An 8950-nucleotide genomic window follows, 5' to 3' on the forward strand; every position below is an offset into this window, starting at 1 on the left:
ACAGTTTGTAAAATATCATTATATTCATTGCAAAGCTGATTTAAAGCCATTTATACTGTAAAAATCACACAAATTTTATACTTTATTATTTTTTACACCTTATACAAATTGTTTTTATATTTGCCCATTTGTGGTTTGTAAAACATTATGGTTAATATTCCTTTTTTATATGGTATTTTGGCTGCCATGTTAAATATTTACACTGAATTTTCCTTAAGTTCATATTAATAATTTTATCGATGCCTTAAATCGATGCCTTAAAATAATGCCTTGGTAGAAATTTCTCTAATTTCTGGAACAGAGATTATTTTGGCACCTTTGATCTTTCAGAACATTGCTGGGAAGGAAATGCAGAGACTGGACTTCTTGGAAGTTTAACCGAACACACCTACTCTAGTACGTGTTTATGGGCTTTGGGAACGCTTCAGAAAACAGAGAGCGAGAAAGAGATTGCGAGCGAGATACAAGGTCAAGGCCCTAAGGATGCCATCTGATTATTAGGAGCAGACTCATTTTCTGCTTCCCTTCTCGCCCCATTCTCCACTCCTCCGATCTCCTTGAACATGTCCGTCATGCTGTCAGCTGTCATCAAGAGACGAGGAAGGTACATCTGTCAGTCTTGCCTGGGTGACAAGGCCATATTTCCTGTGTCCATGACTGCTAAATTTCCCTCTCTCTAACCTTGTCTTGTTCTTGGCTCACTTTCATTTAGCTCACACTTCCTTTACACACCTCCTTTCTTCCTCCCCTTATTTCAAACCTGCAGGCTTCCATGAATCTTTTATATTTCATTACAGTAAATCTTGAAGGGTGGAAGTGGTACCAAATATTTTTCTAAATAAAAACTTGTAATTAAAACGAAGCACAGAACAAAGAAACTACAAAAAAGCATGCAACCGTTTCATGCGTTTCGTGACTTAATCCTGTTACGCAAGCACCGAGACTCACAACAGGCTAGTTTCATAAGTGGGCTGCTCAAAATATGGATGATGTATTACTCAATTAGGTGACAGTTGAGAAAAACAGCATGTCCAGTCTGTGTTTTCCAGGAGCTCTCTGTCTCCACTTGCCTGATGTCACTTCACAGTGTCTTGTGATGGATTCCAGGCCAAAAGGCACTCGAGAGGGCGGATGGAGTATATAAGAGAGAGAGCTTGTCAGCGGGTATGCTAGCGGCTGCCTGCCTGCCAGATCTGCCACGCCAAACACTTCCCCTACATCCTGGCCTCCTCCGGAGCACTTCCTGCAAACACCCTGAAATCAGCTGCAGCGAAGAGGGACGCTTCTGTCGGTGCATTCATTTACACATTCACACCCGCTGACTGCCAAAAACAGCGATTAATTAATTCTCTAATGTCACTGTGTCACATAAACAGGAAAACATGGTTTCCTGGCACATGGAAGTGTAACGTAATCATTATTCAGTCTAATGAGGGTTTTATCTTGCGGTGATAAGACCCCCCGAGATGGTGGTCTGCTTCAGAAACACTTTGATGCCAATCTGTCAGTGGACAGCTGCAACACACTGGGGACACAGCTGATCCAGGGTCAGTTCGGAAATGCGATGCCATATTCTAACCAGGTGTGATACATCAAACATCAAGCTGTTTTTTTAAACACTAAAATTACCAAATTAAAAAAATAGAAGAATTTTAAATATTTTAAATATATGAACATTTTAGAATATTTTGGATCAACAAAATTAAATATTTCAATATTTTAAATAAATAAAAACAAACTAAAATCAATAAAGCATTATGTATGTGTGCCCATCCTATGTTTTTATAATATACAGCATATGTCCGGTACTATTCATGTGTGCGCGAATATTATAAGTATACTGTGCTGCCAGTTGGTGGTGTGTTCCTCACTGTGAAGGCTAGGGTTGCCAGATCAGGATTATAGATGGATAAAAGGGGCTCTTATTTAATCCGCCCCAGAGAGGGGCACAGCTGGTGGAAAACAGGATAGAGAGAGAGAAAGAAAGAAAAAAAGGACAGAGAAAAGAGAAGAAAAGACTTTCACATTGACGTTGTTGTGAGATTGGTTTCATTCAAAAACTTTAGTTCAAAAGAAGACTTGTTGATTTAGACTAAGGATGTGAAAACATTAGTCAGGGTTGCCTGAATGACTAGTTGACTAACTGGAAGCACTGTATTATTAGGCTGGTTTCAGGTTCGCCTGACTCAACTAGATACGTTTTTTTTTGAGAACACTTATAAAAGAGTCTGGCATTTGAAAACAGTGGTAAGCATGTTAAAGCAAGAACAACAAACACTGAAAATAATGTAACTAACAATGAGTATCATGACTCATCCCAAGTTTAAGCTTTCTGATTTCTTGGATTCTAAAGAAATGAAAACTGTTTCTAAATTTCTGTATCCCATTACAGGACACTATGTTATAAAACAGTACACAGATTTCTTTTTTCCCGTCTCTTGCACATCTTTTATTTTCCCATTGCCATTTTTTGTTTCAACCTGTTTGGTTGGGAAGAGAAAAATGTTTTACAAGCAATCTGAGAAAGCGTCTGTAAAACCATCAGGGTGCTGTGCTACCTGAAGCTCACCGGATAAATATGCTAGCTAGATTAGATAAGAGCAGGAAAGACAGAAAACACAGCCCTGGCAACGTCTAAAGAAGAATGGCAGCCCTCCAAGCTTCACCCTATGCCAAAACACAGCTGTCATCTGCTGCTGATCACCTCAAAGGCATCTGACAGGTACAAGCCAGCAAATAAATCAGCAGGAATCAGGATCATTATCTCACTACATCAGCTCCAGGACATATTGAAGAAAGATGCCCTACGTAATGCACAACAGGTTGCCCAGCATTTTAGAGGAGGTTGGGGAGGTCAGACAAGGGTTTGTCATTTATTCACTTCCATTCATACGCATAAAAAGGCGGGTATGCAAGCATATGCATCTTTTACTGCATATAAAGTTTGTTGAATCTGTTGACCAAAAGAGGATCTAAAAGGTTACAGATTTACCTGGCTGAGAATCAAATACGAACGAAACTCATTAAGGTGGTTTTAAAATAAAAAATGACAATAATAAATAAATAAAAATTAATGGAAATTAAACTAGGTTTGAAACAGAAGTAAATGGCATATAGGAAATTTATAAATTAAGTGCACAAATTCATAGAAACTAGACTGTATAACAGACTGTGCATAGACTGTATAGTTTATTGAAATAAATAAATGCAAAATAATGTCACATGATTACAGTCACACCAAACTTCACATCTGATTTGACATGTTTTTCCGATAATTTTTCAATATCCAATTTCCATGATTTTACAATAATCAGCCATGCAAGGCCTGAAAAAAAAAAATCTAATTTTTTATATTTCCAAATTTTGCAGGAATGATCAACTTTGAACCTTGCAACACAGCAAACCAAAGGGATCCAACATCTATGAGTTCTTATTTATCTTTTTTTTTTTTTAATTGAGCCAAGCGGTCAATCTGTGATATGTGCTGTTTAGATCCACTATTTCCATTATGTTATGTGAATTTATAGGTTTATAGGAATTTATTTGCTTATTTATGAACAAGTAAATGAAATGTGAGTTCTTGAGAGACCTCATATTAAAAAACCCAATAATTAGCATCCTATAGCTCCATGGTGGCGCTCTACTCACTCTTTGAAGGAAACGAAGGGACAGAGTAAAGGTGAAAGGAAAGAAAGCGATCTCCTCTTCTCCGTCACATGATACCCAAAGACCACACACAAACGCACACACACAAACACATGCCTCCTCACTATCATGTTGGGCCTGCTGGTGTGATGACTGCATGACTAATGTTTGCACTTGAAAGGAGCTGAATGGGTCTGATTGGTTGGGAGAGCCTCACTTGTATTCTTCTGATCTCCGCTTCACAGGTTTGCTGTGACAGGCGCTTTAACCACAGTTTCATATTCATTCCACTTATTGCTCTGGGCCAGTTACATCACTGCTGAAGAACAAAGTGAGCATGCATTCCTGTAGCAAGATAAACGGAGTCCATAAATGACTGCCACGGCTAGCTGTAATTTGTCAGGAAAACATACGGGTGGGAAAAGACCCTTACAGGTGGATGCCTCAGGAAATACACATGTAAAAGTGTGTTTTGACGAAGAAAAGAATATATTTTGAAAAACATTTCCATCTCCCTTTCATTAAATGGACAAAAAAATTAAAATCTTCAAAATGTTGTCTTTTACGTTCCATAGAAGAAAGTCAGTCATGAGGGTGAGTAGATGATGAGAATTTTCATTTTGGGGTGAACTATGGACAAAACAATCCTCTCCTTTCCTCACTGACTGAATCCAACCGGTCCTGGCATGTCCTGTTGGTGCTAAGAGCTAGTAGGCATCTGCAACAGCAGCGTCTGCATTATGAATGGAAAACAGGAGCAGAGCTGCACAGGGCTGAGAGTCTGCAACAGCTGTTCATCTCTATAATTCATCTTCTAACGGCAGAGAGGAGGATGGAGATCATGAGAGGGAAAACACTAGGTCTGATCATTCTCCACAGGTGGCTATCAGCTAATAAAGGGGTTTAACACACACACACAAAGAGGTAAAAAACTATTTATTTTCAAAATCGACTAATCTGTGGGAGACTGAATATTTGACTCAAAAACAGCTACATGTAAAGCATTGGATTGAGAGGGTTTTATATTCATTCATTAAATTTCGATTATTTTTGATTTGAACATCTTAAAAACTCAATGTTCTTTGGGATTCTCCAAAAAAAATAACTTGAGAGAACGTCCTGGCCCTGTTCACACCAGGATGAATATCTTGAAAACACTTAATTGAATTAACAACAATGTAGATTAGATTGGGGACACTCGTGAGCAAACTTTTAAGCGATCGTGAACAGCAGAGAAAGAACCCAAAACTTGTGCTTTTGCACACTTGTTATTGGTGTTGTTTGATAAACACCATAGCGAAAAAAAAGATGATTGAAAGCATACTATTCGGCTTTTTGTGCTCATGCAAAAGGGTCAAAACTAGAAAACATCACAAGTAAAATCTACTTCACCAATAAACTAGTCAACAAAGTTGTTGGTGAGCAGTAATCTTCATGATGTTCCAAACCTGTATGACTTTCTTTCTTCTGCGGAACAAGAAGATATTTTGTACACCAATGGTAGTCCGAACAACACTAGACCTCATTGACTTTCATTGTATGGACACAAAAACAAACAAACAAAAAAAATTAAATCATTCACAGGGCTCAAACCTCCAACTTTGCTCAATTTTTTCCCCCAATGTTTTAATATCCACAAATTCTATTAGTTAAACATAGGATCCTTCAATCCTTGCCTGACGTTAAAACAATGCCCAATAGATTTAAAAACCCAACAGGCGCAGCACTGATCCCGTCCTAGCATTTCCATACTATACTTCAGGGAGCTCTCCGCAGCCAATCTCCAGCACTTTTCCAGGAAAATCCCGGTCATTGCACGTCTCCCTTGACAACAACTACAAAAGGCGCAAATAAGCCCCTCGCAAGACGTCCGCCGAACAGACACTTTCAACTAATACACTGAAATATGTTGAAGTTCTAGTGCCTTTGAGAAGAAAAAAAAAAAAAAACTGAAGCGACACACACAATCTATTATTCATAAAGATGTTTGGCACTGACTGTCGTGCTTTTTTGAAGCCCACAGATTGTGGGCGCTCTGACGGCAGGATGAAACAGATATCATTTGCATCTCTCTGAAAATGCTCAGGTCTATTCGTAGGTAAGGACGAGGGAGAGGGGGGGAAACACAGCAACTTCCTGAGGAACTTTCAAGCCGGTGCTTGAATTAATGCAGGGACTAAAAATAAGAACTGGCAACTGGAGAAAATGGAGATTCTATTCTGGATAGTTTGACTTTCGCTAGTGAAAAACAGCAGAGGAGTGATGAGCAAACAGCCGTCCTGGCCCCCGCCGCTGTGTGGAGAGATGGGACTCGCAGACTAACAAGCAACATACAGTATTTACTGTATATCGCGCCACTTTGACAGTCATCATTAGTGTTATTCTTATCATTACCGCTTAAACTGCAGCTGTTGTTTATTGTTGTGGACGCAAAATAGACCACGTTTGGCATGTGGAAATTTTCAGCGTGTGAACGTAAAGACACAAGGCCTGGCGCGGGCATTAATCAGCTATTTTTTCTGTACGTGTTTGTATAAACAGGTTAATCTGCTGTGCGCTGTGTAAGCAATGGAAGTAAATAGAGCTGGCTGATGTGTTTACTCTGACTCTGGGAGTGCTGGCAGCCTGGATGCGGACCAGAGCCAAGAAGAACACAAAGCGACCCTGGTGAAGGAGGCCCCCGGTGGGGGGGGGGGCTGGGGCTCCTTCACACCCCACCCTGGAGATACGCTCACCTGTCAGCATACCGTGACGAAGGACAGTGTGAAGCCACCGCGAGACTTCCTCTACAAAAAGGCATGCTGGGTAGGACATGGTGGGCAGTCGCTTTTAGACCTTTTAAACTTTTTCCACCCAGGAGGAGACAATCTCAAACAGGAGATCTAAAATGGGGCACAAAGTAATGATTCTGCAGGACATAATGAAAAGAATATTGTGTAGAGGGTGTTTTTCTTGAGTACAACTCTGGGTACATTTTTATTTTATTTTTTTTACTTTGTTCCAGACATCATTCAATCTTTAAAATACATAATAAAAATTGTTTATAATTGTGATACAAGAAATGAAGTAATCAAAAACGATTGTATTATTAAATGACTTTGTAATTTTCATTATGTAAAAAAGTATTACTCTATATTACTTTAGTCTATATACTAATATATATATATATATATATATATATATATATATATATATATATATATATATATATATATATATATATATATATACATACATACATACACACACACACACACACGCACACACATACACATTATATACACACACACACACACACACACACACACACACACACACACACACACACACACATACATACATACATATATATGTTTTTTTTTTTTCTTCTTTTTTTTTTTCTTGTAATATATACATATTTCTCTAATCAAGCTGTAATAAACTATAATTTTGGCAAATTATGCAGATAAGTATGAAATATTATTTAAAATATTTAAATGTGTGTTTAGGATATATAATGTAATATAATGTGTGTAATATAATATAGCTAATATATAATGCTAGATATAAAGACTGCTTTAGCAAGATGGCAGATTCTGCCATTTTATTCCTAGTTAAAAATATTACAATTGATATTTCCACAACAGAAATGATGTATCATTAGGCAATACATCACGTTACACTTTCTTAAAGAAAAAAAATGGTTAAAAAATATATTTTCCCTTTTGCCCTGTCATGTCTGTTTGGACATTGTTATTGGATAAATTAAACAAGTGATAGTGTAAAAAGTGTGTTTTAAAAGTTTATTTTTCAAGAGTCTACAGAACTAAAAGTGGCCATAGTTGAAGAAACACCCACAGACAAGAGAGCCTTTAAGTTTCGTCGTAAGCATCGTTACCGGACGAGATGCTAGTTGACAGCGGAACCGAAAGCGTACCGGGACCCAAGAGCAGTTTGAACAGCAATTCCTCTGTTTCTACTCCAAATGATGAATTTGCCAGGGCCTCTAAATCAACAAGCGTTAAGACACACAAAACAACAGCACGTAAAGTGAAAAGAAAAACAAAATAATGAATGTTGGATGAGTATTCACGGGAAAAAGCCCTGGACTGCCCACCGAGGATATCGCTGAGTGTGGTAAATTGCCACCCACAGTTTGATGGATCTAACATCTTATTTTCACAGATCTGCTTCTAGAACTGCCATCATTAAGAGCTCAACTTGGCTGTCAGGCTCTCGTTTTTTGTGGTGTACTGTACAAGCGAGAGATGTTGTTTACCTAGAGGAGAGGAGGGAAAGTGGAGGAGACGCACTTGGCTGAGTATGAGGGCAGATAAGAGGAGATTACAATTGCTATCGCTCCTCTCGCCCCGCTGCAAACATCACGCCGCTCTGATATGGCCTAATTGTTCTCTTTAACTCGGAGGTGATACGAGTCTCCCCCTGAGCCAACCCACAATCCAGAACATGCAACCCTGTGCGCACACACTTTGTCTAAACAACTAAACATGCCGCTTACGGCCTCGCCTTTATGAACACAAAGCTAACTCTCATAGAATGTTATTTTTACTTTTCACTAAAGCTGCTTTGATTTAATGGTCCACTGTGGAAGGAAGCCAACTGTGCAGTGGGGCGTTCAAACAAAAAAACATCAGAAACTTTGATGTAGCTCTGTCCCTGCTTTCTTTAGAAGTAATAATTTTGGGAGGGTGGGGAGTGAGACAATAATCCATTTGCAAAACAATGTAGCCACAATGTTTCAAAAATATGCACCTCAAGACACAGTGTAGCTCTGGATGACTTGTTACAGTTTATGTTATTTCACAGATACCATCTAAGACCTGACCACATCATAAAAACACATATTTCTAATATGCTATCCATACAGCATGATTTATATAGTCTGATTCACAAGCAAATGTCTCTGAGTCGGTTCTTTTAATGAATCATTCATTGCACTGTCTCTGTCAAAAACAAAGATTTGGCTTTTTTATTGTCAACAGAGCATGATGAATGTTTTCCTTGGTTTGTTTTAGTACTTGCACAAAAAAATAAAAATAAAAACTACATTTTTTAAAATTGGTTTCTTTGCAACACTATTAATAACATAAGACACTTAAATTTAAAAAGGTCTACTATTTCATTGCAATATAACATATTAAAAACAAAAAAATAAAAATAAATAAAAATAAAATGAAAAGGTACATTATTATATTCAACTATAAGGATAACTTATGTATTTATTTTACATATTATATTATATTCCATATAAATATGATTATAGTAAAATGATGTATAAAAATACACTTTTGGGATCAGGAAACAT

General features: G+C 37.8%; 1 protein-coding gene across 27 annotated transcripts in view; it reads right to left on the minus strand.

Annotated features, from left to right (window-relative positions):
- rxraa (retinoid X receptor, alpha a) overlaps positions 1 to 8950 on the minus strand; it is a 198155-nt gene that overhangs the window by 45661 nt on the left and 143544 nt on the right. The window contains exon 1 of one of the 27 annotated variants that reach the window (XM_058757271.1): positions 1071 to 1311. The exons of the other annotated variants lie outside the window; for them this stretch is intronic. The gene's annotated coding sequence lies outside the window, so the exon portion shown is untranslated. Of the gene's footprint in view, positions 1 to 1070; positions 1312 to 8950 lie in introns of those variants that run through there. 27 annotated transcript variants of the gene reach the window in all.

Source organism: Onychostoma macrolepis, chromosome 21 (genome assembly GCF_012432095.1).
Source record: "Onychostoma macrolepis isolate SWU-2019 chromosome 21, ASM1243209v1, whole genome shotgun sequence".
In the NCBI taxonomy this organism is placed as follows: Eukaryota; Metazoa; Chordata; class Actinopteri; order Cypriniformes; family Cyprinidae; genus Onychostoma; species Onychostoma macrolepis.